This window comes from Triturus cristatus, chromosome 9 (genome assembly GCF_964204655.1).
Source record: "Triturus cristatus chromosome 9, aTriCri1.1, whole genome shotgun sequence".
Classification (NCBI taxonomy): domain Eukaryota; kingdom Metazoa; phylum Chordata; class Amphibia; order Caudata; family Salamandridae; genus Triturus; species Triturus cristatus.
Genome location: NC_140592.1, coordinates 994,702,271 through 994,725,992, shown reverse-complemented (window position 1 = coordinate 994,725,992; position 23,722 = coordinate 994,702,271). Strand labels below are relative to the sequence as shown.

Here is a 23,722-nt window from a genome sequence, read left to right as displayed (position 1 = left end):
GGAAGCCACACAGGGTTTGAGCCCAAAAGGTGAGCTTCAAAAGCGAAGCTGCCTTTGAAGGGCAAATGATGGGCATACACAAGAGGGACTTCTCATTTGTCCTGGAATACAGGTTGGTGTCGGGGACAGAGAGAGGAAAAAGGTGTAAACCGGTTTTCCTGTGAGCATATAGCCCTCAGGTAGCCACACCACTTGGGTGAGCTACCTAGCTCCACACACCAAGAGAGGATGTCTGTCATCTTGGGAGTGGGTAGAATATTGCATTCTGGGATAGCTAAATGCCACACATTGTAAGAAGTTATCATCAGGTGGGAGGACACCTGGTAGCCCATTGGCTAGTAACTCATTCATGCCCTGAGAGTACTTTCTAGCCATAAATATGTCACCAGTGGCACCCAGACCTCAAATCACATTGGGACTAGAGAGCGGACCAAAGAAGGACTGGTCTGCTGTTCCCCTGGGCCTGGCAAGGGGGAAAGCGGCACCAGACTGCATCTGCTCATCCCTGTGCTAGCAAAGAGAGGACTGTGCCTGTGGTGCCTGGCTTGATCAAATGTCGCTCCCTAGCCCCAGATAGAAGAGGGGAGCTCCAAGAGTCAGGTGGCTTACGTTCTGTTACAGCACAAGGGCCACAAAAGCTGAAGAAGCCACAATCACTTGAATGCCACTGACCGCCAACGTGCAGCCTGTGAAACCGAGTCCCGATGTTCAAAAGTTGTTCACGAGTCTGCTGGATGCAGGAGTGTCATCAGAGTGAAGTTTGATCTCCCATGAAGGGCACTGGCCTTCACCGAAGGGGACCCTCTAGTTTTCTTGTGGCCAGAGACCAGCATTCCAGTGCCAACTGGATGTTTGCTAAACTCATGAGGACTTTGAGGAATACAGACCCCTGTGGTCACAATTGCCCCACCCAGACCATGTACCGAAGACCTGCCCCAGGAAACCCCCTGTTGACCGCACAGCATTCTCAGCATCTTACAGCACCTTCAGCATTGTGTATCCATTACACCAGGGCCACTCCATTGATGTCTACGGCAGTACCCCCATAGAGCCTATGACTGAACTTGAGACTGATTTGGTGACAAGGTTACTCTTTTACAGCTCCTTATTGGGCCCCTTGACCTGCTCCCTGTCAAAGTTGGTTTCCCAGAACGAGCTGGAGTACCCAGACACAACTTTATAAAAGTTTTTTGAAGTTTCCAAAGTTTCTGCAAACCACAGGGGTTGCCAGCGCTTGTGTACATTTTGAGTAAAAAGCAGTGATTTATGTTTTACTTAAAAATCTATATCCCTGGAACCCTATGGTGTATAATGTTCGTTTTGATGTCTAAATATTTAAAAAAAACAGATCTATATTTATTAATTGGTGTCGGATTTCTTTAGTGCTGTGTGACTTTCATAATTCATTGTTTTATTACTTCTAAATGCTTTACACTTGATTCTTTGTATAAGCCTGACCATAGCTACCCAGGGTGGAGCTAAAGGTTTTTCAATCGAGTCAGATTGAACCCAAGACTTTATTGCGAATGTACTGCACAGTGAGGTCCCACAAACACACCACCTGATACAACATGTTACTTGCACCCATCTTTTGTTTTAAAAACAATTGGCTGCTGCATGTTCCCTGGCAGGCCAACCCCACCGCTAGAGCTCTCCCGAAATCCACACCTGCGTTTCCAAGCAATTATTTGTGAATTTGTCACTGAGAGGCTGCTTGTGCTTTCCTGTCCTGCAGGACTGACTCTACTAAATTGCCCTTGCTTTGTTCTCTCACCCACACCGGCACAAAGAAATATACTCACATTATATAAGTCTATATTGAATTTCATTAGAATGCTGAAAGAGTGAGATCTATTCCCTAAAAGCCCTTTATTAGAGACAAGTCTCTAAGGACTCCCACCAGCACCATCTCCAAACAGTACACACTAGTGCTTAACTTGGGCCGGTGGTTCCTGGTGCTATTTGTCAACACCGGCGCTTGTGACAGTCTGCCACAAGGTGGCGCTGTCTGCCTAATTTAGAGATGAGCACAGCACCAGTTAATTATTAATTAATAATTCATTAAAAATTACAATTGCCAGCTGCCCATGCAATTCCTATAGCTTTGGGAGTCTTGAATAGTTGGTTAGTATATGATTTGTTACTATCATTACCAGCAGTGGCAGGGTCAATGTATGGTGCGAGCTGCAGTGGCCTCCTGAAGAGAGTCCTAGCACTTAGGTTTTAAAAAAATGAAGAACTGGCTACACACCACATCATCCACCATCCTAGGTTCAAGTTTGTATCTCATAGAGGAAAGAGACAATATTCTCCCTGAACACTAGTAATGCTGTCAATCTAGCAATGCACGTATTTATAAAATTGAATTGCTTTTCTATGGGATGTGTTTGCGTACATGTTGAAATGATGCACCCCACATGAGGGGCACTAGGACCTGCCCGAGGGAGGACGAGGGCGGGCGGAAAGGGAGGAGCCGGGGGCCAGGAACAGCAGTTAGCCGATACCCGAGATATAGCGAGGTCGCAAATAAAGAACCTCCACAAGAACCACGAGTGTCCGTGTTCCTTTTGTCCACGCAGGACACTACATCTGGCGACGAAGGTGACAGACCCAACACGCGAGGGAAGGCTAACTCGGTGTGGCCCCTGGGAAAGGGAAGCACCTAGCTGCGTGGGGCCGGAAACCGCGTGGCAAGTGAGCAACGGCGTGAGCGTCCTCGCGCGCTGGGAGCCCACCCCAGCCATCCGGGAGTGTGCCAAAGTGCCCGGAGCTCGCCCCACGTGTGCATGTGGCATGTACTGAGGGCTAGAGCCTGCCGCCTGCCTACTCGCCGGGAGCCCACCCCGGCGGTGACTTCATTCGAAAAAAAAAAGGAACCGAAGAAAGAGCTGCCTCACCTGGTGCCTGGCCGGAGAAAGTGACGACTGAAACTGACGAGCGGTGAGTGAGAGAGAGCGTGAATAAATAATCTAGTCCCCGGTGAAGAAGTCAGGCAGTGTTATCCAATCCCCTGTCAGGGATATTCGGCGGCCATTTTGAAGTCAGGCAGAAAACCTGAAATAGCAAACAAGCACTGGCGAGTGCAACGAACATAGCAAACAAGCACTGGCGAGTGCAACTAACATTATAAACAAGCACAGACAAGCGCAACAAACCACAAGATGACGGAGTCCGCTCCGGCTCCCATGGGTGTGCTGGGAGTCTCGTTCCTACACCCTCCAGAGCCCCTCACTCTTGAATCGGGCGGGGCATGGTCCTGCGGTGGCAATAATGGCTGGAAGATTTCACGGACTTCATGAAAGGGTCTCAGGTAATGGACCTGGAACAGAAACTGATTGCCCTCAAGAATCTGGTCGGCAAAGAAGTTGGACAGATCATAAAAGAGCTGCCTATTGAGTCCGCTGGCTCATATGATAAAGTCTGAAGCACTAAACCGCAAGTTCCTGCACAAAAAGAATGTCGACTATGAGCGATACACCTTCAACCTAGCTTCACAGGAAAGAGGTGAACAAATGGATGTATTTGTCACACGTCTGAGACGCTTGGCAAGATACTGTGAGTTTGATAATTTCTCCACCGAAGATGCCCTCCGACTAAGGATCATAGAAGGCTGCCTATCAGAGCCCCTGAGGCGCAAACTGCTAAAGAAAAGCTACCCGCTAGAAGAGATTGAAGAAATGACAAGAGTTGAGGATCAAGTCGATGAACACGCAAAGAAGATGGAAGCCGGGAGAAGTGAAAAACGTGAACAGGCATTCAGAATGCAGTCTCGACAAGCACTTGGACAGTCCTCACCTCAAGTGCGCTCCTCCAGATCCAAGAAACAATACCACTCGTCAAGCAACTCACCCCGAAGCGCGAGCCACACTCAGAAACGATCGGAAAGACAATTGAAATGCTACAGATGCGGCTACGACTTCCCGCATGCAGACGCATGCCCGGCACTAGGACAACAATGTCGGAAATGTGGCAGAAGCAACCACTTCGAAAGCATGTGCGGTACATCACACAAGGATGACCAACGAAGACAGCCCCGGCAACACCACCCCTCGGGCAGTCGTCACCATGTCAGAGCAGTTCAGGATAGACGAGACTCATCCACAGGGTCGTCATAATCCAGCTGTCACTCCTGCTGGACCTGTCAATCTCGACGGTCGTCATCGAGAGAATCCAGCTCCCTCTCACCCATCCCACAAGACCGAAATGAATATATCCACTTCGTGGCTGATCCTGACCGGCTAAAATAATACCCACGGCTAGACATCAGAGTTGGCTCTCATCACACCAAGTTCGTACTGGACAGTGGGGAGTCACTAAATTACCTACCTGTAGCGGAATATCAAAGAATGAGGCCGCCTCCCAAACTGGTCGACGCCCATGTGCAAGTGTACACGTGGATGTCAAAGAAACCACTGCCGTGTCTTGGGAAGTTCGCAACCGATCTATCGTATCGCGATCGCACGATACAAGCCTACAGTTTGTTAAGCCTGCCCACTGCAGAAAGACTAAAACTGATAGACATACTATACAAAGTGGATGACAAACTAGATGTCCTTCAAAAGTTCCCCAAACTTTTCCAAGGTCTCGGAAAAATGAAAAACTGCCAAGTCAGATTGCACATCAACGAACAAATCACACCGGTGGCCCAACACCACCGGAAAATCCCATTTCACCTGCAAGAAGCAGTAGAGAAGGAGTTACAAGACCTACTAGAGGCTGACATTATAGAGAGAACCGATGGGACCACACCATGGGTCTCCCCGGTCGTAGTAGTCCCAAAGAAAGGAGAGACAAGCCAAGTCCGCCTGTGTGTGGACATGAGAGCACCTAACACAGCGATAGAGAGAGAGAGAGACACCCGGGCCCCCACATCAGAGACATGATCACGTCACTCAACGGAGCAAAAATATTTTCAAAACTAGACCTCAATAAAGGATATCACCAATTAAAGCTGCATGAGCGGTCCAGCTACATCACGACGTTCTCAACACGCCTAGGGTTATTCCGGTACAAAAGACTCAGCTTTGGGGTGTCCTCAGCAGCAGAAATATTTCAAGAAGCAATTAGAAGAACAATTCATCATGTGTCTCATGTACTAAATTATAGCGATGACATCCTGGTATACGGAGCAACCACTCAAGAACATGACAGAGCGCTAGATCGGGTTTGTCATGCACTGACAGAGGCAAACCTCACACTCAACAAGGACAAGTGTCAATTCCACAAGCCAACGCTGAAGTTTTTTGGACACATATTCTCCGGAAATGGCATGAAGCCAGATCCTGAAAAGGTAGCAGCGCTAAATGACACACCGAGCCCAGAGGACGTTGGCGACGTACGTTCGTTCCTAGGCATGGCCAGCTACTGCTCCAGATATATACCAGACTACGCCACAATAAGTCACCCCCTGAGAACGCTCACCAAACAAGGGCAGCCGTTCCTGTGGTCCACTCATTGTGAAGGGGCGTTCAGAGAGATCAAGAAAGTGGTAGAGTCGGCTAACAACTTGGCCTAATTCAATCCAAAAAAGAAGACAGAAATCACAGTGGACGCCAGCCCAGTGGGGCTAGGAGCCATCTTAGCGCAATATGACAGAGAGGAAGACCGACGGCACATTGTAGCATATGCCAGCAGGAGTCTAACAGACACAGAGAGAGCATACTCCCAGCCAGAAAAGGAAAGCTTGGCTGTCGTATGGGCGTGTGAACATTTCCACATATTCATCTTCGGAAAACACTTCACCCTGGTCACTGACCATCAGGCTCTGATCACAATCTTTGGAAACCCTCGAGCAAAAATGCCGCCACGGATAGAGAGATGGGGCCTCAGGCTACAAGAATACACGTATACCATCATACACAAGCCCAGTAAAGCTGAAAACCCTGCCGACTAAATATCCAGACATCCAACCAAGACCAGCCAATGCGAGCAATCGATTGCGGACGAATACATTCACTTCGTGGTAGATCAGACTAGACCCCCTGCAGTCCCGCTGGAAGCCATCTGCGAAGCGACACAATCTGACGTCACCCTACAAGAAGTAAAGAGCAGGATACAAACGAACAGCTGGCGACAGGCGCCAACAAAGGGACAAAATGACCAAGAGATGGCAGCGTTCAAGCACGTCCACGAAGAACTGTCCATAGCGACCAATGGTCTCATCCTAAGGGACACGCGAATTGTGATCCCACGACAACTAAGACAAGGGGTCATAAACCTGGCACATGAAGGACACCGGGGCATAGTAGCAACGAAACGAGCACTCCGCGAAAGAGTCTGGTTTCCAACACTGGACCAAATGGTGGAAACAACACTGAAGGACTACCCACAAGGTCAACTGGTGAGCCGTCCCTATCCCCCTGCACCGCTACAAATGTCTCCACTACCGGAGGGCGTCTGGCAACACGTTGCCATTGATTTCTTTGCGCCATTCAAGTCAGGCCAATATGTGTTGGTCATCATGGACGAATATTCCAGATTCCCCATTGCACAACTATGCACATCCACGAAAGCATCCAGCGCCATATCAATACTAGAGGAAGTCTTTGCTGCGTGGGGCATTCCTCAAGTGGTGAAATCCGACAACGGGCCCCCATTCAACAGCCACGACTTCGCCGACTTTGCCCAACACCTCAACTTTAAACACCGGAAGATCACACCACTATGGCCCCAGGCGAACAGAATAATTGAACGTTTCATGTTCACGATTAAGAAAGCAATACAACAGGCGGAACTCACTCGAAAGCACATCCAGACAGCACTGAACGAGGTACTAAGAGCCTATCGAAACACACCCCACTCCACCACGGGTAAGTGTCCGGCCACCCTCATGCTAGGCCCGCGCACACTAGACTACCAATGAGAGGTGTCCCCGCGAGTGAACAATACCCCGACTCTGACCATGAGGCGATTGCAGCCACAGACAGGCTGAAGAAAGAGAAAATTAAGGACTACGCGGATGAACGGCGACATGCCTCTTCCGCTGAGATCCGAGAAGGAGATTGGGTGTTTGCGCGACAAGAGCAACGCCGAAAGACTGACTGCAGATATCACGAAACTCCACTGAAAGTGGTGCAACAGAAAGGAACTATGATCACTGCGGAAACTGACGGAAGACGAGTTACCAGGAATGTGACATACTTCAAGAAGCGCAGCCCGAATGTCAAGGAACTACTGACTGAACTGCGAGTTGAGAAAAGAGAACCAGAGACACCGCCCCGCTGCAGTCAGGCACTGATGGAAATCACTGGCGAACATGAGCGAGGCAGTACTGATCATCAATCACGCCCCAAGCAGACCATTAAGAAACCATCTCGCCTGATTGAAGAACTGTAAAGTTGAAACTGTCTTTTCTTTTGTTGTTTCTATTTTGTTTGTTTACAGGGGAGGGAGATGTAATGATGCACCCCACATGAGGGGCACTAGGACCTGCCCGAGGGAGGATGAGGGCGGGCGGAAAGGGAGGAGCCGGGAGCCAGGAACAGCAGTTAGCCGATACCAGAGATATAGCGAGGTCGCAAATAAAGAACCTCCACAAGAACCACGAGTGTCCGTGTTCCTTTTGTCCACGCAGGACACTACACATGTGTCACATATATGCTAATATGATGTGTTGAGAACATGATGATTCATTTGTTGACAGCACTGCATTTTTCGCGTATACTGTGTTTCAGAGTGTAGTGTCCTTACCAATGACCACAGACACTATATGTACTTTTGTTACGAGCTTTATTCTCTGACTCCTTGCTCGGTCCCCGTCCCTGCTCTAACTAACTCGCCTCCGGCTGTATCCCCGCCTCTTCCTACTGGCCCCCTTGGCTCCGCCCCCACAACGACTATACCGCTCACTTCTACATCTCCCCCTTTGTTAACAAAACAAAATAACTGACTTGTTCATAGTTCTTCAATAAGTCGTTTTGGCCGTCGAATGTCTCGTCGAGGTCGGAGAAGTACGCTTCCTGATTCGGACTCAGGCTCTGCGTGAGTATCATGTTGCTGAACCGCGACTGCCGGTTCAGGCCGTTCTCTCTCCTCACTCTCTGGTCTTCCCATCATCTTCTGGAGCGACTCTCTCATGCCTGGGGTGCATTTTTGAAAATGTGATACATTCCTGGTGATTCTCCTGCTGTCAGACTCTGCGGTCATCATGGTACCCTTTTGCTGGGTAATCGTCAAGGGCTCAGCTCTGAACTTGCAGTCCGTTTTCCTTTGCTGCTCCTGTTTAACTATGACACAGTCCCCTTCATGTATGGATGGTGATTTTGCTCTCCGTCTGGCGTCCGCATATGACTTCATTTTGTCTTTTCCAATTCGGTCAGCTGTTGTTACCTCCTGATGAACCTGGGCAGGTGAGACCGCTCTCAGCGCACCTTCCCAGGTAGGTATCCGAGTTCTGATTGGTCGCCCAAGCATTAGTGTGGCAGGGCAATTTCCTGTGGTGGCATGCGGTATTGTTCTGTAAGCCCTTAGAACTTCGTTGAGAGCCACTTGAAGATCCCTTTTCTCGACTGTAACCTGTTGAAAGGTCTTTTTGAGAGTGGCCATGAACCTTTCAATAGTCCCGTTGGCCTGCGGCCACAAGGGCGTGACTTTACGGTGCCTGAAATTCAAATGCTTTGCGAATTCACTAAATTTGTGTCCATTAAAAGGAGGGCCATTATCTGTCTTGAGTTCTTTGGTAATACCCCATGCCGCAAACACTTCGTCTAACACCGCAATGGTGCTTGATGCACTGGTGGATGATACGAACTGGGCGAGTAGAAATCTTGAATATTCATCCATTATTGCCAGGACATATTTTCCCGACTGAAGAGGTCCATAAAAGTCCATGGCAAGTTATTGCCACACTCCACTGGGCAGTTTTGTCATTTGCAGAGGAGCTGGGGGAGCTCCTTGACTGACAAGTTGACACTGGGGACAGACTTTGAGGGTGAGTTCCACCATTTGATCCAAAAGCGGAAACCACACCCGCTCCCGGAGAGCTCTTTTTGTCGCGACCACTCCCCAGTGACCTTCATGGGCGAGATTGATGATGCCCTGGCGCAATTGTGTCGGAATGACGATCCGTTGGTCTCTCAGCAACAGACCTTCATCACTCACATGTTGGAATGCTTGCATTTCTTGTCGAATTGTGGGATCATTCCCTTCTTCTTCACTGTCATGTCTCCACCGATTAGTCTGCAGTCGGCGTAATACTTTCTGCAGGACGACGTCTTGCGCAGTGGCTTCTTGAATGGCTTACAGAGGAACTGCCGGCGGCCGAGCTTGGCCCACCACAATGTGGATGTGTTCCTCGGCCATCGATGGTCGTGATGCCGGTGATGATAAAGGGTGTCGTGACATGTAGTCAGCCGGATTTGCTGACTTTCCCGGCTTGTGCAGTATTGTGTAGGTATATTCCTGTAGACGCAAACCCCACCGCTCAATCCGAGGTGGCATCTTTGACCTGGGGTTTCCAAAGATGGTGACAAGCGCCTGATGATCAGTCACCATGGTAAAATGTTTGCCATAGATAAAGACATGTAAATGTTCGCAGGCCCATACAACTGCCAGACTTTCCTTCTCTGGTTGAGAATACGCCTTCTCCGTGTCTGACAAACTGCGACTGGCGTAGGCCACAATGTGCCGTTGATCAATGTCATTGTCATACTGAGCCAGAATTGCACCCAGGCCCACAGGGCTAGCATCCACAGTTATCTCAGTCTTTCTCTTAGGACTGAAATAAGCTAAGTTGTCGGCAGACTCAACTGCACGTTTGATGTCTTGAAACGCCCGCTCACACTGAGGAGTCCAGACAAAAGGCTGTCCTTGCTTCGTAAGCGTTCGGAGGGGATGACTAATTGTGGCATAGTCCTTTATGTATCTGGCACAATAACTGGCCATGCCCAGAAACGATCGAATGTCACTGACATTCTGGGGACTCTTGGTGTCATTGAGCGCCATCACTTTTTCAGGGTCAGGCTTCATCCCAGCTCCAGAGAACACATGTCCAAAGAATTTGAGAGTGGTTTGATGAAATTCACACTTGTCCTTGTTTAGGGTTAGATTAGCTTCCAAGAGAGCATGACATACCCGATCTAGAGCTTTATCATGTTCCTGAACATTTGACCCATACACGAGAATATCATCGCTGTAGTTCAACGTGTTGGGTATATGGTGTATAGTCTGATGGATAGCCTCTTGAAAGATCTCCGCAGCCGAGGAAATACCAAAACTTAACCGTTTGTATCGGAACAGCCCCAGGTGAGTTGCAAATGTTGTTATGTATCTCGACTTTTCATGCAACTCCAGCTGATGGTATCCCTTATTCAAGTCGAGTTTCAAAAATACCCTGGCACCATTTAATGCAGAGATCATGTCACTCAGATGGGGCCCGGGGTGACGTTCCCTTTCGATGGCAGTGTTAGGAAGCCGCATGTCAACACATAGGCGCACCTTCCCTGGAGTGCCTTATTTCGGCACGATAACTACCGGCGATACCCATGGTGTGGGACCGTCGGTCCGTTCAATGATGTCATTTGCTATTAATTCCTGAAGTTCATCCTCCACTGCTTGCTGAAGGTGGACCGGCACTCGCCTGGGATGTTGTGCTACCGGTCTTATCTGTTCATTAATGTGAAGTCGAATTTGACATCTGTTCATCTTTCCCAGCCCGGTGAATAGCTTGGGGAATTTGTGTAAAATGTCCGAGTCATCACTAACCCTATACAGAATCTCAACTAGACGAAGGCGCTCTGCAGTGGGTAAGCTGAGAAGACAATCAGCCTCCGGGCCATCAATTACATATATGAATGCCGGCACAGACATGGTTTGGTGCCTGAGTGTTGTTGGGAATTTTCACAGACAGGGAAGAGGCTTCTTTGACATCCAGGTAAATACCTTGACGTATGCTGGACTCAAAGGCGGCGGTGGCTTCATTTTCTTGTATTCCGTCACGGGATATAGTTCAGTGACGCTCCACTGTCCAGAACAAATTTCGTGGCGTGATTCCCTACACTTATATTTAGTCTCGGGTATTTCTGGAGCTGGTCAGGATCCGCGACCATACTTGCATATTCAATAGTGTATTCCGATTCCCGTGACCCTGATCGGGAATCCCTGGACAACGACCTCCTCGACCATTGGGATCTCTTTGATTCTCTGCTGGAATGCGAAGAGCCAGAGGACGACTCCGGTCGATCTTGTACGGCTTTCGCATGGTGTCGTCTGGTGTCAGAGCGAGTAGGCCTTGTCCTTTCACTCCTTCTTTCCCTGCGATAGTCCCCACACATTGCTTCAAAATGATTCATCCGTCCACATTTCCTACATTGCTGGCCCATGGCTGGACAGGCATCCCTGTGCGGGAAGTCGTGCCCACACCGATAACATTTCCTCGAGCTGTTTTGTTTCTTGTCTCTCCAGCCTGACTCATGACTTCTACGCTCAGTGTATCGCTGGCGAGAGGACGGTCGCGATCTGTGTTGTCGCTCTTTCGAGTGCCAGCGACTACGACTGGCCTGCACTCGGCATACCTGCTCCCTTCTATCAGTGCGCCCGGTCTCCATGCTCTTGGCGTGTTCCTCTGCTTGATCGTAAACTCGGGTCATTTCCTCAATCTCCTCCAGATTATGACTCTTTCTTAATAGTCTTCTCCTAAGCGTCTCGGATTGACAGCCATCGATTATTTGTGATCTGATGGCATCATCTGTTGAGAACGCGTCAAATTCGCAGTACCTGGACAGTCGACGTAGTCTCGTTATGAATGTGCTCATCACTTCTTCCTTCCCTTGACGGGCTTGATGAAAAGCATATCTCTCGTAATCCACATTTCTCTTAGGTAGGAACTTTTTATTCAGAGCGTCTCGCACCTTATGATAGGTTCCTGTATCTGCCGTCGGCAATTCTTTGCTTAACTTGCTAATTTCTTTACCTCACAAGATTTCTCAGTGCAATCACTTTGTCTTAATCCTCTGTCACTTTTGATCCCTTTATATAATCTTCAAAGTCCTCGAGCCATTCCTGCCATCGGGGACCCATGCTCCCTCCAGTCGTCAGCGTAAGGGGTTCCGGGGGATGCAGGTGTGACACCCCCGTCAGGAGTGGTTTGACTTCATTTCTTTGTGGAGAGTTGTGGTTCGACATCTTGACAGTATGCTTTCGTTTCTCTCTTGTCTATGCACATGCTTGTTTGTTGCTTTCCGTTTGCTTTGTCTCGGGCTTATTTGTTATTTCCCCTTTGCATTAGCTTGTGCTTGTTTACTTGTTCAGGCCTTTTCCTCAGTCAATGCTTGTTTGTTTGGCCTGGCCTGACTTCAAAATGGCCGCCTATGAACTTCATAGGGGTGTCTTTCAAGGACGCCTGACTCCAAGATGGCCGCCAAACAGAAACTCTCACACCCCTGAGATTTTGGCTGCAGTCTTTCTTCAGGCTCACCAAGCTTCATTTGGCACTCACCCGCAGCCACTTCCACAGGTGCCAGGACATCAGCAGTGTCTCACACAGTTGTTGGACACTTCACCCATCCAGGTAGGCTCGGGGTAGGCTCCCGACTTTTTCTTTGTGCGCGTGCCTTTCCTCACGCATCGGGGGTGAGCTTTTCTTTTTTTGTTCTTGGTGCGCAACAGCGCTCTTTATTCCGATCCCTTCCACGAGGCTTCAACAGTGCCTCAAACACCTCCCGATCACCGGAGCAGCAAGGCAGGCTCGGGTGGGCTCCCGATTTCTCCTCTTCACTCGTGTGCTAACTCGCACGCATCAGGGGTGAATCAGAATTTGGCGCGAACCGGCGTTCTGCTTCAGACGCCGTTTTCTTTCTTCATGCTACAGGGGACGGGATGCTCTTCCTGAGGTTCGATGGGTGGTGGGCTGCAGAATCCCACCCTTGTCGCCAGTTGTTGTGTCCTTACCAATGACCACAGACACTAAATGTACTTTTGTTACGAGCTTTATTCTCTGACTCCTTGCTCGGTCCCCGTCCCTGCTCTAACTAACTCACCTCCGGCTGTATCCCTGCCTCTTCCTCCTGGACCCCTTGGCTCCGCCCCCACAACGACTATACCGCTCACTTCTACACAGAGTACTTCATTTGAGTGACTACTAGGGAACATATATGGGTATGGTGTTGAATGAGCCATTCTTGGACACTGCATCGCTGATGGTATCTGCCAATGGTGTACAATACAGTGCTGCGATTGTCTTGGAAAAGGGACACCACTGATACATATTACAGCGCGCACATTTAGGAGTGGGGATACAGTGAGCCAATTACACAAACTAAACAGTTGTTTTACTGTTGTGTGTTGCTTTGTCAGTGATTGCCAAACATCTCAAGTACTCTGTGGAAGTGGGCAGTATAGTAAAAGACATCTCCTATCTGTCCTGGGTGACATTTATTGATTATGGTGCACTTGCATGTCCATTTAATGCACGAGTTTTCAACATCATAAAGATGACTGTCACTTACACCAGATTTTTCAGGGATGCACTTTGCTAAACTTGATGCAATTTGCATCTGGTTGAGCCTGGTTTTTTCTTTGCTTTTTATGAAAGCTGTTGTGCAGGTGTAACAATTTGAACTTCTGATTTTAAATTATCACTCACCAATGTGAGCACATATTGGCTCCGTTACTTCTACCAAAATAAAATGAATTATTCCCATTCGTGTCATGTTTTCATTTGACATCATGTTTTCATTTGACACACTTAGGTTGCGGGTGCCTGAATGTGTGTGCTTCTGTTTCATGGATACTGTAAGCTCTTATTTTTCTCAATTTCTTGGCTTACAAATGCGCAAATCCACTTGTGCAACCGAGAGTGTTTTCATTTGTGTTGTAAACTCCCAAAATGTTGCAGGGGACATGGTGAGATGACAGCACATGTTGATCGAGACACAGTTGCCTGCACCCGTGATGAACGGTTTGCACTTTGCGTATGGTTATCGGCTATTCACCACATGTGGAAACCTTTCTAATGTTTGCACCTACCATACTTGTCGCAAACAGCCCCAGTGTGTATTGCTCCTCATTAGCCGGCGGGTGCGCACACATTTGCAAGTGTCAAATGAAGGTTCGCAATGGCATATCTGCAGGGGGCTGCTTATCACGATGCTTGTCACACAGAATGACTACATTCCAAGGGGCATATCATCAACGGCCAGCGAGAATTATCGCTGGCATGTTTAGCGTGCACATTAGTAACGCCGCCTATCGCCGGATTCTATCGCATGGTGAGCGCACTATCAACAACGTGCATCGCCGAGGCGATAGAAATCCCGGCAATAGCGGCAATAAGGGGCAATACCGCAGGATTACTTCCGATAATCAAAAGCAGCGATAGTAAAAACATTGGTGATAGGGAAATGTGGACTCAGCATGACGATCTACCTCCCATGTTAAACATGGCTAAGTCAAAGAATTAGCAGGCGTAAAGAACCAGCGATATAGCCAGTTAGCACTACTTTTAATGTCGCTAGGCCGGTTAGCTATTCCCTTGTTGATAGGGAGATCCTTCGTTAGCGATTATTTTAGGGAACGCCTACCTCGCATTTCATTAGTGATGCGAAAAGAAAATGGGCGATTATTTTCGCTGTATTTCTCACGGGAAAGCCTACCTCGCATCTCATTAGTGAGGCGAGGCGAACAGAAAATGGGCGTTAAAGCATGGATTCACACGTTAGCGTGTCCATGCTGATAGGGCGATAAAATTATCGCCGCTTTTCGTCCAAAAACGGACCCAAAAGCGGCGATAATTTAAGCGCCGGCCCTTGATGATATGCCCCCAAATTGGTTAGCCCCTATGCATGACCAGTAGCTCTGCTCAGCGCCTGCTTTGCCCTTCAACACGTCTGGCCATTGGTTTTTGTTTTCAGTTCCGGATTTGGCATTATACGGTTTTACAAAAGAAATTAAGCCCAGCTCAGAATGGGAGATTATTTTAGTTTTGTTGACTTCATAAGTGCTGCCCCTCATGTAGCTAGTAACATGACTGGCCAATCTTCAGATCTGACCATGACCATATAAAGTTCTCCTTCTAAACAAAGGCCCTTGTTCACTAAATGTTGGCATAGGGCAGCTCCGCAAGCCTTTCTGATTCCCTGCCCAACGTCAAAAGAACCCAATTAACTCTGTAACCCAAAGGCAATGAAATGGGACAGGCTGCCCTCCCGCTTATCATCACAAAGATCAGAAATGAGTCCCTGCTGCACAATGTCCTTCAACTATTCACACAAGGCCTAGCCACGCCACTCCTGATGAAGCTTAATGATGCACCAAAGTATTTGGTCTATTACAGACCAGTATTGGGTCTCTCTTGTGCTGCACAGATTTTACAAATAGTGCTGAAGGCCACCTTCCAATTACCCTGATCACAATGCTGTTTTTTTAGACTATAGCTTGGAGTTCTGCCAGTGCAAAGACATAGAGACGGCATTATAGGCATGAGGGCAGAAAGTCTATCTTTCGCAGACCCGCGGAAGCCATGCACCTTCATGCAACGTGACCTGTTGGTGTCTTTTGAAACCAGTACCATCCATTACCACATCATCAGCACTCGACAATTATTCTTTCGGGCAAGAGGAACATTTCTTCCACTTTGAACTGCCTTTCTTCATAGCTCCATGCCCCGAGCAACATTTCTTGTTCAGCTGGCACCTAGCCTTTTCAAAGTCCATGATTCCCATAGGTGATAGTCTCAGAAACTACATCATGGACTATAACTCTCAAGCCATACATCAGCATTTTTAGTGAGTAAAGTCAATGAAGGCAGATCTTTGACTGCCTGACAGACATGTACATTTACACGCAGCTCTATCTGAATACCACTAAAGTAAATATTTTGCTGATGGGATCTGAAAATCCGTATGCAGTACCATCCAACTGCCCTTTCCCTCTCTGGGTTTGCCACAAGTTTGTTCCCAGCATCTTCACATCCTAGAGATCAACCTGTCCTTGATGCCTCAGATATACAGTGTCAAAAAAGAGTAGATTGCACCATCTATGCCTTCTGTGTGAAATCCTTCCACAGTTGCCCTTGATGAGGCGGTCTCAGATATGGAATATTCAAATACAACCAAAAATAGAGCTTTATGTCAAGGTGATCTTCAAGCTACAATGCGTCCAAAACTACCTAGAGCATCTCATGCCAGGACTTAAATACCCTATTCACATCCTCTTGCTTTGATGTCCCTCTCATTCTCCTGGCTAATCACACAGTTGAACTCAAGACCTGTCTTATGCACAAGCCCTGTCTAAATGGCACCAAAATGCCTCTCTAAACTAATGGTAACATAGCACACACGTGAAAAACAAGAGAGGTGGCTCCACTGTCCAAGGGAACAGAGCACTCAGTAACAGTCAGAAAAACCTACGGGCATATCATCAAGAGCAATATTGCCGCTTTAGCGGCACTTTTTGCTGCTAAAGCGATATGTTTATCGCCCTATCAGCAAGCTGTCGTTAACAGCTGTTAGCGACGGCTTGCTGGGAATAGCGCCCGTGTCAATGCCGCTTTGCATGTCAGCGATAATAATCGCTAATGACATGCAAAGTAGGCATTCCCTAGGCGTTCCCTCTGGAAACAACCATGGAAAAGTCCCTAACCGCACATCGCGGTATCACCAAGCCAGACACTGATTCCTATAGCGACATAAAAAACAGAGCTAACCGCGGTTATCATCAACAGCTAATATCTGCTAAATGTCAGACTTAGCTATATTTATAAAGGAGGTGGATTCTAAGCCTAAATCCACATCTCTCAATTAACAAGGATTCCCTTAGCGCTTGTACTTGCATCGCTGGATTTTCACCGCTGTTCTCTGGAATTTTTATCGCTGTGGAGATAAGCATTGATAATAAAGCATTATCTTGGCGATTAATTCCGGCGATACCCGGCGTTATGCAAATTCTCGCACAGCGATGCTTATCGCAGTTTGTTGGTGATATGCCCCCTAGGGGCATATTAGCAAGACCGGCGATACAATTATCGCAGTTTTAGCGGCAGGAAACTGCCGCTAAAACGACAATAATGGGCTTGCTAATATACGTTATAGAATTCCAATAGAAGCCCAGGTTAGATGTCCTGCACATCTAACCTGGGCTTCTATTGGAATTCTATAACGCATATTAGCAAGCCCATTATCGCCGTTTTAGCGGCAGTTTCCTGCTGCTAAAACTGCGATAATTTTATCGCCGGTCTTGCTAATATGCCCCCTAGTTTCCCCTGGAAGTCATAACATCCATATGTACTCTCATACACTCACAACTTTCACTCCGAGCATAAACCTTGCCCTCAGGACCTTCAAAAACTTTGAAGTCTTTACCAAGAAACCCAAAATAGGATGTAGCGCTTGCATATATTTTATTCCAAATAAAAATGATAAAAACAATCTCTCTGAAACTCAGAGACAATTGTAAAGTGCACCTGATTAAAATACACTAAAAACATACAATTGATAGACATGATGCAGCTATAACATATTAAAATCAGCAATACAGTATATACAAAACATATGGATCAAACCTCCAAGTCATTCAGTCAAATAGCTTTATTTCGATAACAAGTATCATAAAATTAGCATCATTCTTACAATCCACAGATAAAAGATACGAGTTATCATAAAAACAGTAAGAAAAGTAAATATGTACATTCCATCTGAGCATAATATACAAAGGATTGATCATTTTGTTAGTAGTTATTAACAGTAACACACTAAACCCTCAGTCGAGATGGAGAATTCATTTGTGGATTTAAAAATACTAAGATCTAATTAGAAAGTAAAACTAATTGAATGAGAATAAGAAACATTTAATCTTTTTCAGCTATTTGATGACATTTGAAAATATATAAAAATGCGTTTGCAGTCTAAAATCATACCTCCCTACGCAAAAATGTAAACCTAACGAGCCAAATGCAGCCAAGGTACTTAGCCACACCACAGACAAAAAGTAATCTTGGATCTGATTTCAAGATCCGCAAAGCAACACAATGATCCGAGGTACCCAGCTGTCTACAGATCAGTTTATCGACCTTGATCTGGCCCGGGAGTATGCTGGGCATGCGAACATGAGGTGGGCCACGCTCTCTTTTGGTGCATCACAGCAGGGGCAGAATGCAATTGTCTGATGAGGAGGACTCAATTTTGCAGTCAGCTCACGAACTAAGAGGGAGCCAACCCTAAACTGTATGTAGAGTGCCCTATCTCTTGGGCTCTGAATGAAGTCTAAATATGGTTCCAAAAATATATGCTGCTTAAACTGATAAAAATCTTCTGCCATCCTACCTACTCTGGGGTTACTAAGTTCCTGTGTGTCAGTCCAGGCCCAATATACTTTTTTAAGATCGTCCTTACAGGGTGGGTTCTGACCTTCCCAATAATCTTTGAGGCCTAGGTCAAATACTAGTTTCTTAACATTGTTAATCCCACTGACCCTGTGGTTGCCGTCTAAGCTAATTACCTCTTTAAATGCAGCCGCATATTTGGTAAGCTCGGCAGTTCGCAACAATCGAGCCCAATAAAACAGTGGTCTTGATCTAGCAATGTCTCTGTAAGAGCGTCTTCCCATTTCGTTCATCAAGGGCTTAAGTGGGGCATTTCGGGGAAGGCTCACTAGCTCTCTCAGGAACTTGTGTTCGGATCTACAGATCTCTTGCACATTGTTAAACCCCGACAGTTCCGCACCATAAAGGGCCGAACTAACTGCCTTTGCGGCGTAGATCTTGAGCGCTGGGGCAACGGGTCTGCTCTGTGAGGAGCGATGTTCTCTGCCTGTTGCCCCAGCCACATTTTTGTGGTTCAGAAGCATCTTATTAATGTGGGGATTCCAATGCATTGTTTCGGAGAGTCGAATGCCCAGGTAATCGAAAGTGCTGACTCTCTCCAAACACGTATCACACAGGGTAAAATATGCCTAAAGGGCTTGTAGGGGTTGAATGTCATCAGTTTATTCTTTGTAGTGTTAATGACCAGCCCCCTTGAGGTGCAGAAGAGCTGAAACCTATCCAGGAGTCTCTGAAATCCTACCGGGGTCTTTGAGATCAACAGCGTATCATCTGCGAACAGGAGGTTGGGTACCCTATCTCCTGCCAGGGCCGGGGCATCAGATGGAATTTCCTGAGGGAAACTAACCACCCCATTCACATATAAGGAGAACAGGGTTGGCGTCAAAACACAGCCCTGGCGTACCCCCCTGTTCACTGAGATCCTATCGGTTTTTTGCCCTTGTGACCCCCATCTCACTTGTGCATAATTACCCATGTGCAATCAAACAAGCAAGTTAAGAATAAACGGGGGAATGCCCATCTCACCCAAAACTTTCCACAATCGATACCGGGAGACCAGGTCGAAGGCAGTCTTCAGATCAATGAAAGCAAGATAAATACTGCCTCCACCTATCACGACTACCTTCCAATAAAGAAGCAGCAGCCTGAACGCCTGATCAACTGTCCCAGTTCTGGCCCTAAAACCCGCCTGATATTGGGAGAGGATATTCTCCTTCTCAGCCCAGAATTTAATTCTCTGCAGCAGGACCCTGCCAATTACTTTTTGGATAGCATCGATCAGACTAATAGGTCGATAGTTGTCAGGGTCCTCCCTAGCTCCCTTTTTAAAAATAGGCACCACCTCTGCGCCTTTCCACGACTCGGGTATAGGGCATCAGTTGGAAATGGAATTAATGAGGAGCATGATATATCTTGCCCAATTACTGGGGTTCGCAATAAGTAGATCCTCCTGGTCCGGGGGCTATTGACGGGACTATTCTTTTGAATGCCGCTTCTACTTCATTTAAAGTAAAATAGTCACAAGTATTTAGGGTGAGGTGGGGGTTTGGCTGGTCATAAGGCCCTTCTTGACAAATTGTGTCTGTCCCCGTATAGAGTTTCCTAAAGTGGTCGAACCAAACTTGGCTCGGAATATGATTTGGGATTAAGTCAGGGTCTTTTCTGTTAGCCCCCCTGACAAGATTCCAAAATAGACTAGTGTCCTGCTAAGCTGGTGTCCTTTAGGTCCTGCCAGTGGGATTCTTGACACTGTAGTTTTGCACAGTGTAACGCAACTTTGTACTCTTTCCTAGTAGATTGGATATGTGGACAATTTTTGCTTTTAATAGCTAGGGCCAGAGCTTTGCTTATTTGTCTACAAGTTTTGGAAAACCAAGCCTGCCCACTTTTTGGGCACGCTTTGTGGAAATTAGAACTAGGAGCTATTTAAAAAAAAGGAAACCACCTGCTCTACAGTTCTCCTGTAAATGTCCAAGGCCTTCTCAGGGGCGTCGGATTAAAAAAATGCCACCTGCAAATCAGCTATATTTTCTACCAGGACTCGAATAATTCCAGCCATTTTTAGTTCATTAACAGCAACTATAGGCCATTTAAGATATCTGCTACAATTAGAGGGGACCACTTCCTTAGTCGCCATATTATTAGTTGCACCAGGGACAGGGCAAGAAGAAGGCCAGAAGGCCTTCATAATCAGACAAAGTGGATTATGGTCACTGTCGATAGTAGGGACTATTTCCATGTCAATCGTGCTTCTCCACAGTCTTACATCTATTAAGATGTAGACAATGCGAGATGGACAACTGACCCTATTATATTTACAGGCCCCTTCAGCATCTGACAGTGTAATGCCATTTGCAGCCCTCAACCCACATTCCAGAGCAAGTGCATTCAAATGAATTGAAACCCATAACCATCTTTTAATGGGGGGAATGCTTAGGGGTGGGATACCCCATCTTGCATCGTCTTCCTCCAATCCCAGCATGTCCCCCGTGCTAAGAGGCTCAAACGTGCAGTTAAAATCTCCCGCAACCACAAAGTGTGAGTCGGGAGGGCACCTAGATAACTCTTGCTCCAAGGATGAGACAATAGCTGAAGAAACTCCCCCTCTTGTCCCCATTACATATGCATTGAACAGCTCAAGAGTTATAGCTCCTTTATTTCCATTGATAGTGAGCCTCATTATATCTGGGCTCACACAGCTTCGCTTGATGATTCTACAGCCCAGAGCGATATTAACCCCGATAATCAGGCCTCCCGACGGGCGCCCTCTCCCCATGGTAACAGCTGGTGTAAAAAAACAGATATAGCCATACTTGTAAAGAGGAGCTAAACTCCAAGGGACATATTATCAAGGACGGCGTTAAAATTATCGCCGCTTTAGCGGCAGGAAACTGCCGCTAAAACGGCGTTAATGGGCTTGATAATATGCCGCAGAGAATTCCAATAGAAGCCCACGTTCACACCAGAACATGGGCTTCTATTGGAAATCTCTGCGGCATATTATCAAGCCCATTATCGCTGCTTTTAGCGGCAGTTTCCTGCCGCTAAACCGGCGATAATTTTAACGCCGTCCTTGATAATATGCCCCCAAGTTTCCTGAAAGAGGCAGATGTCTTTGCCTTCTATTAGCTTGTTAAAGTCGGGCAGTAGCAATTTGCTGCTAAGTCCGCCTACATTCCAGGAAATAATCTTAAAATGGGGGTAGAGGGCCGAAACGGGGGCTGGCTTACAAAAGGGAGTTACTTGGGACTGGGGCAATAAAACAGGGGCAACACCAGGGACGACCCTATCAGTGTCCATGTTTGTGACTGCAATCTAGTCCCTCAACTTATTGATAGGACAACTAATGTGATCGGTGAAACCTTGCTTACTCGGTTATTGAATAAAAATAGTTGTATGCTTAGAAGGGTACTTGAGTTATTATTGTAAAGAATGCATTGAGACTCAGAATGTGAGGTAGGAGCAATTCTCAGTCAGTCAATAGCATCTAGTGTGGTCCCCTCCTTCTACAGGCACCTCTGGTGTATTATGCTGCACCCTAGCATCAGCATTTATTCGAAAACATCTAAACTGAATAGCTGAAGAGCCTGGAGGGCCAGGGGTATTCTAGTGCCAGCAAATTTTCAGCTAGATCGGGCTTGGCCAGGGTGAGTTCGATGTAGTCCAAGGATTGGTTGTGGGGTGTGCATCTTCGTGCCCTGACTATGTAGTCCCATATTAGTGAACGACAACCCCTGACATGGCGGATCCAATGTATGGCCTTGTTTTTTAGAGAGTCTCATTTTCACGGCCGCCATGCAAGTCAAGCTTGGGGACATTGACCATGAAGACTGTACGTGTTTGTGCACAAGGAGGAATAAGAGGTTTTTCTAGATGACAGGAATCTTAAGGGCGCAAACATGAATTTGCTGATATATTAATGGGTCTAATGTGCTTTGTGTTGATTTGCGAAGAAGGTTGTTTTGCCTGGCTAGTGGGGACAATGTTTTGGGAAGGACCCGCCTGTTTGTATCTAAATGCCTTATGGGCCTGGTCAGCGCGTGCTTTGAGGGAGGGCAAGGGGCCTTGATGTGTAATAACTCCTTCTTTGTAGGTATTTATAAGTGCCTGTTGCGGATGAGGATTGGGTGGCAGGCTAGCTGCTAGTTGGTATAGCATGCTTCCCGGGGTTATTAATTTAACTATAGCCACAAACTCCTCGATCATCATCCTCATCGCGCCTATTTCCGACCTAAGCGTGCTGACAATCTGCATGGGATCTTCAGGTATAGGGACGTCGGTTCTTGTTATCTCAGAGGGGCTTTCGGTAAGGCTTGGGAATGGGCATTGGGGTGCCAGTTCCCCCAAGCAGTCAGGGGCCTCGGCCAATGCCGCAAATCGATTAGAGCAAATGATGACTGAAGGTTCTTAGTGAATCACAGCATCGTGGGTCACTGGGTTGGTATGCTGGAGAGAAGTAACTTCCTGTTGCACTGTCACCATTTGATTAACCTCGCTACTACACGAGATGTGATTGCGGGGGGGGGGGGTTCTGAAACATTGAGGGTATTATAGCTGGGTGCAGTCGCCTACAACTCTTCTCAGATAGGGAATTAGTGACACCAGTAGGCGCCGGCAACTCAGCTACTAATATCCCTTCACATTCCGTGATTAAGGTCTCAATTCTATCAATCACACAGTTGTTGGAAATGTTCTTAGTGATTTTCCTTACCTTTTTCCCCTTACCCATCCTGCCAGAGGCTCCGTTCCCCCCCCCCCCCCCCCCCCCCGTTCCTTCCATGGTTTTCCTTTTTCACATGGTCACACCGTTAATGATTTCATTAGACACAATAAAATATCAAAGGCAAGGGTACAACACAGACTTTCCCCGGCTGGCAAGTGTTAAACGTATTTAGAGACCCGGATTTCTCTCTAAGTAGGGGTGCATTATCAGAAGTCAACACAGTACCTTATTTAATGTTCAGCAGCTCCTCTGAAATCGAATAAGCAGCGAAAAGGGGGCGGCCCTGCCCTGCCTCTTCTTGGCGATGACGGGCGCAGGACGGCCCGCCCTTGACCCGGGCTTTGCCCAGGCATGGCCCGCATGCGTCCTGCGCCACGGGATCTCACCAGCGCTGATATGGGCTCTGCTCGCTCCTCCCTCTCAGCTGGCTGTGGGCAGGAGGCGGGAGATTCACGTTGCACTCTGGGACTTGGAGTCCCACCAGAGTGAGTGTCCATGTGATAGCGCTCGCGGTGAAAGAGGGAAAGTGATCCTGAGGTTTGCGAGGGACAGGAAGCACAACGAAGAACACAGCCCCTCCTGGAACCGGCAAAGATGCAGAAAATGCCCCACAGAGGTTTGCGTGAAAAACCCCAGTTCAATATCAGATGGGAAACAATGCTCGCACTCACCCACAGTGTGTATGTATCGAGATGACGTGAAGGTGTGATGTGAATGGCTAAGAGTGAGCATTGTTTCCCATCTAT

At 47.4% G+C, this 23,722-nt stretch overlaps 1 long non-coding RNA gene across 1 annotated transcript in view; it reads right to left on the bottom strand.

The window, feature by feature from the left end:
* The window catches only part of LOC146799179 (uncharacterized), a 75,246-nt gene extending 51,910 nt beyond the window's left edge, over positions 1-23,336 (bottom strand). The window contains exon 1 of the long non-coding RNA XR_014968859.1: positions 23,202-23,336. This is a non-coding gene — a long non-coding RNA (uncharacterized LOC146799179). The remainder of the gene's footprint in view (positions 1-23,201) is intronic.
* Positions 23,337-23,722: the final 386 nt, after the last annotated feature.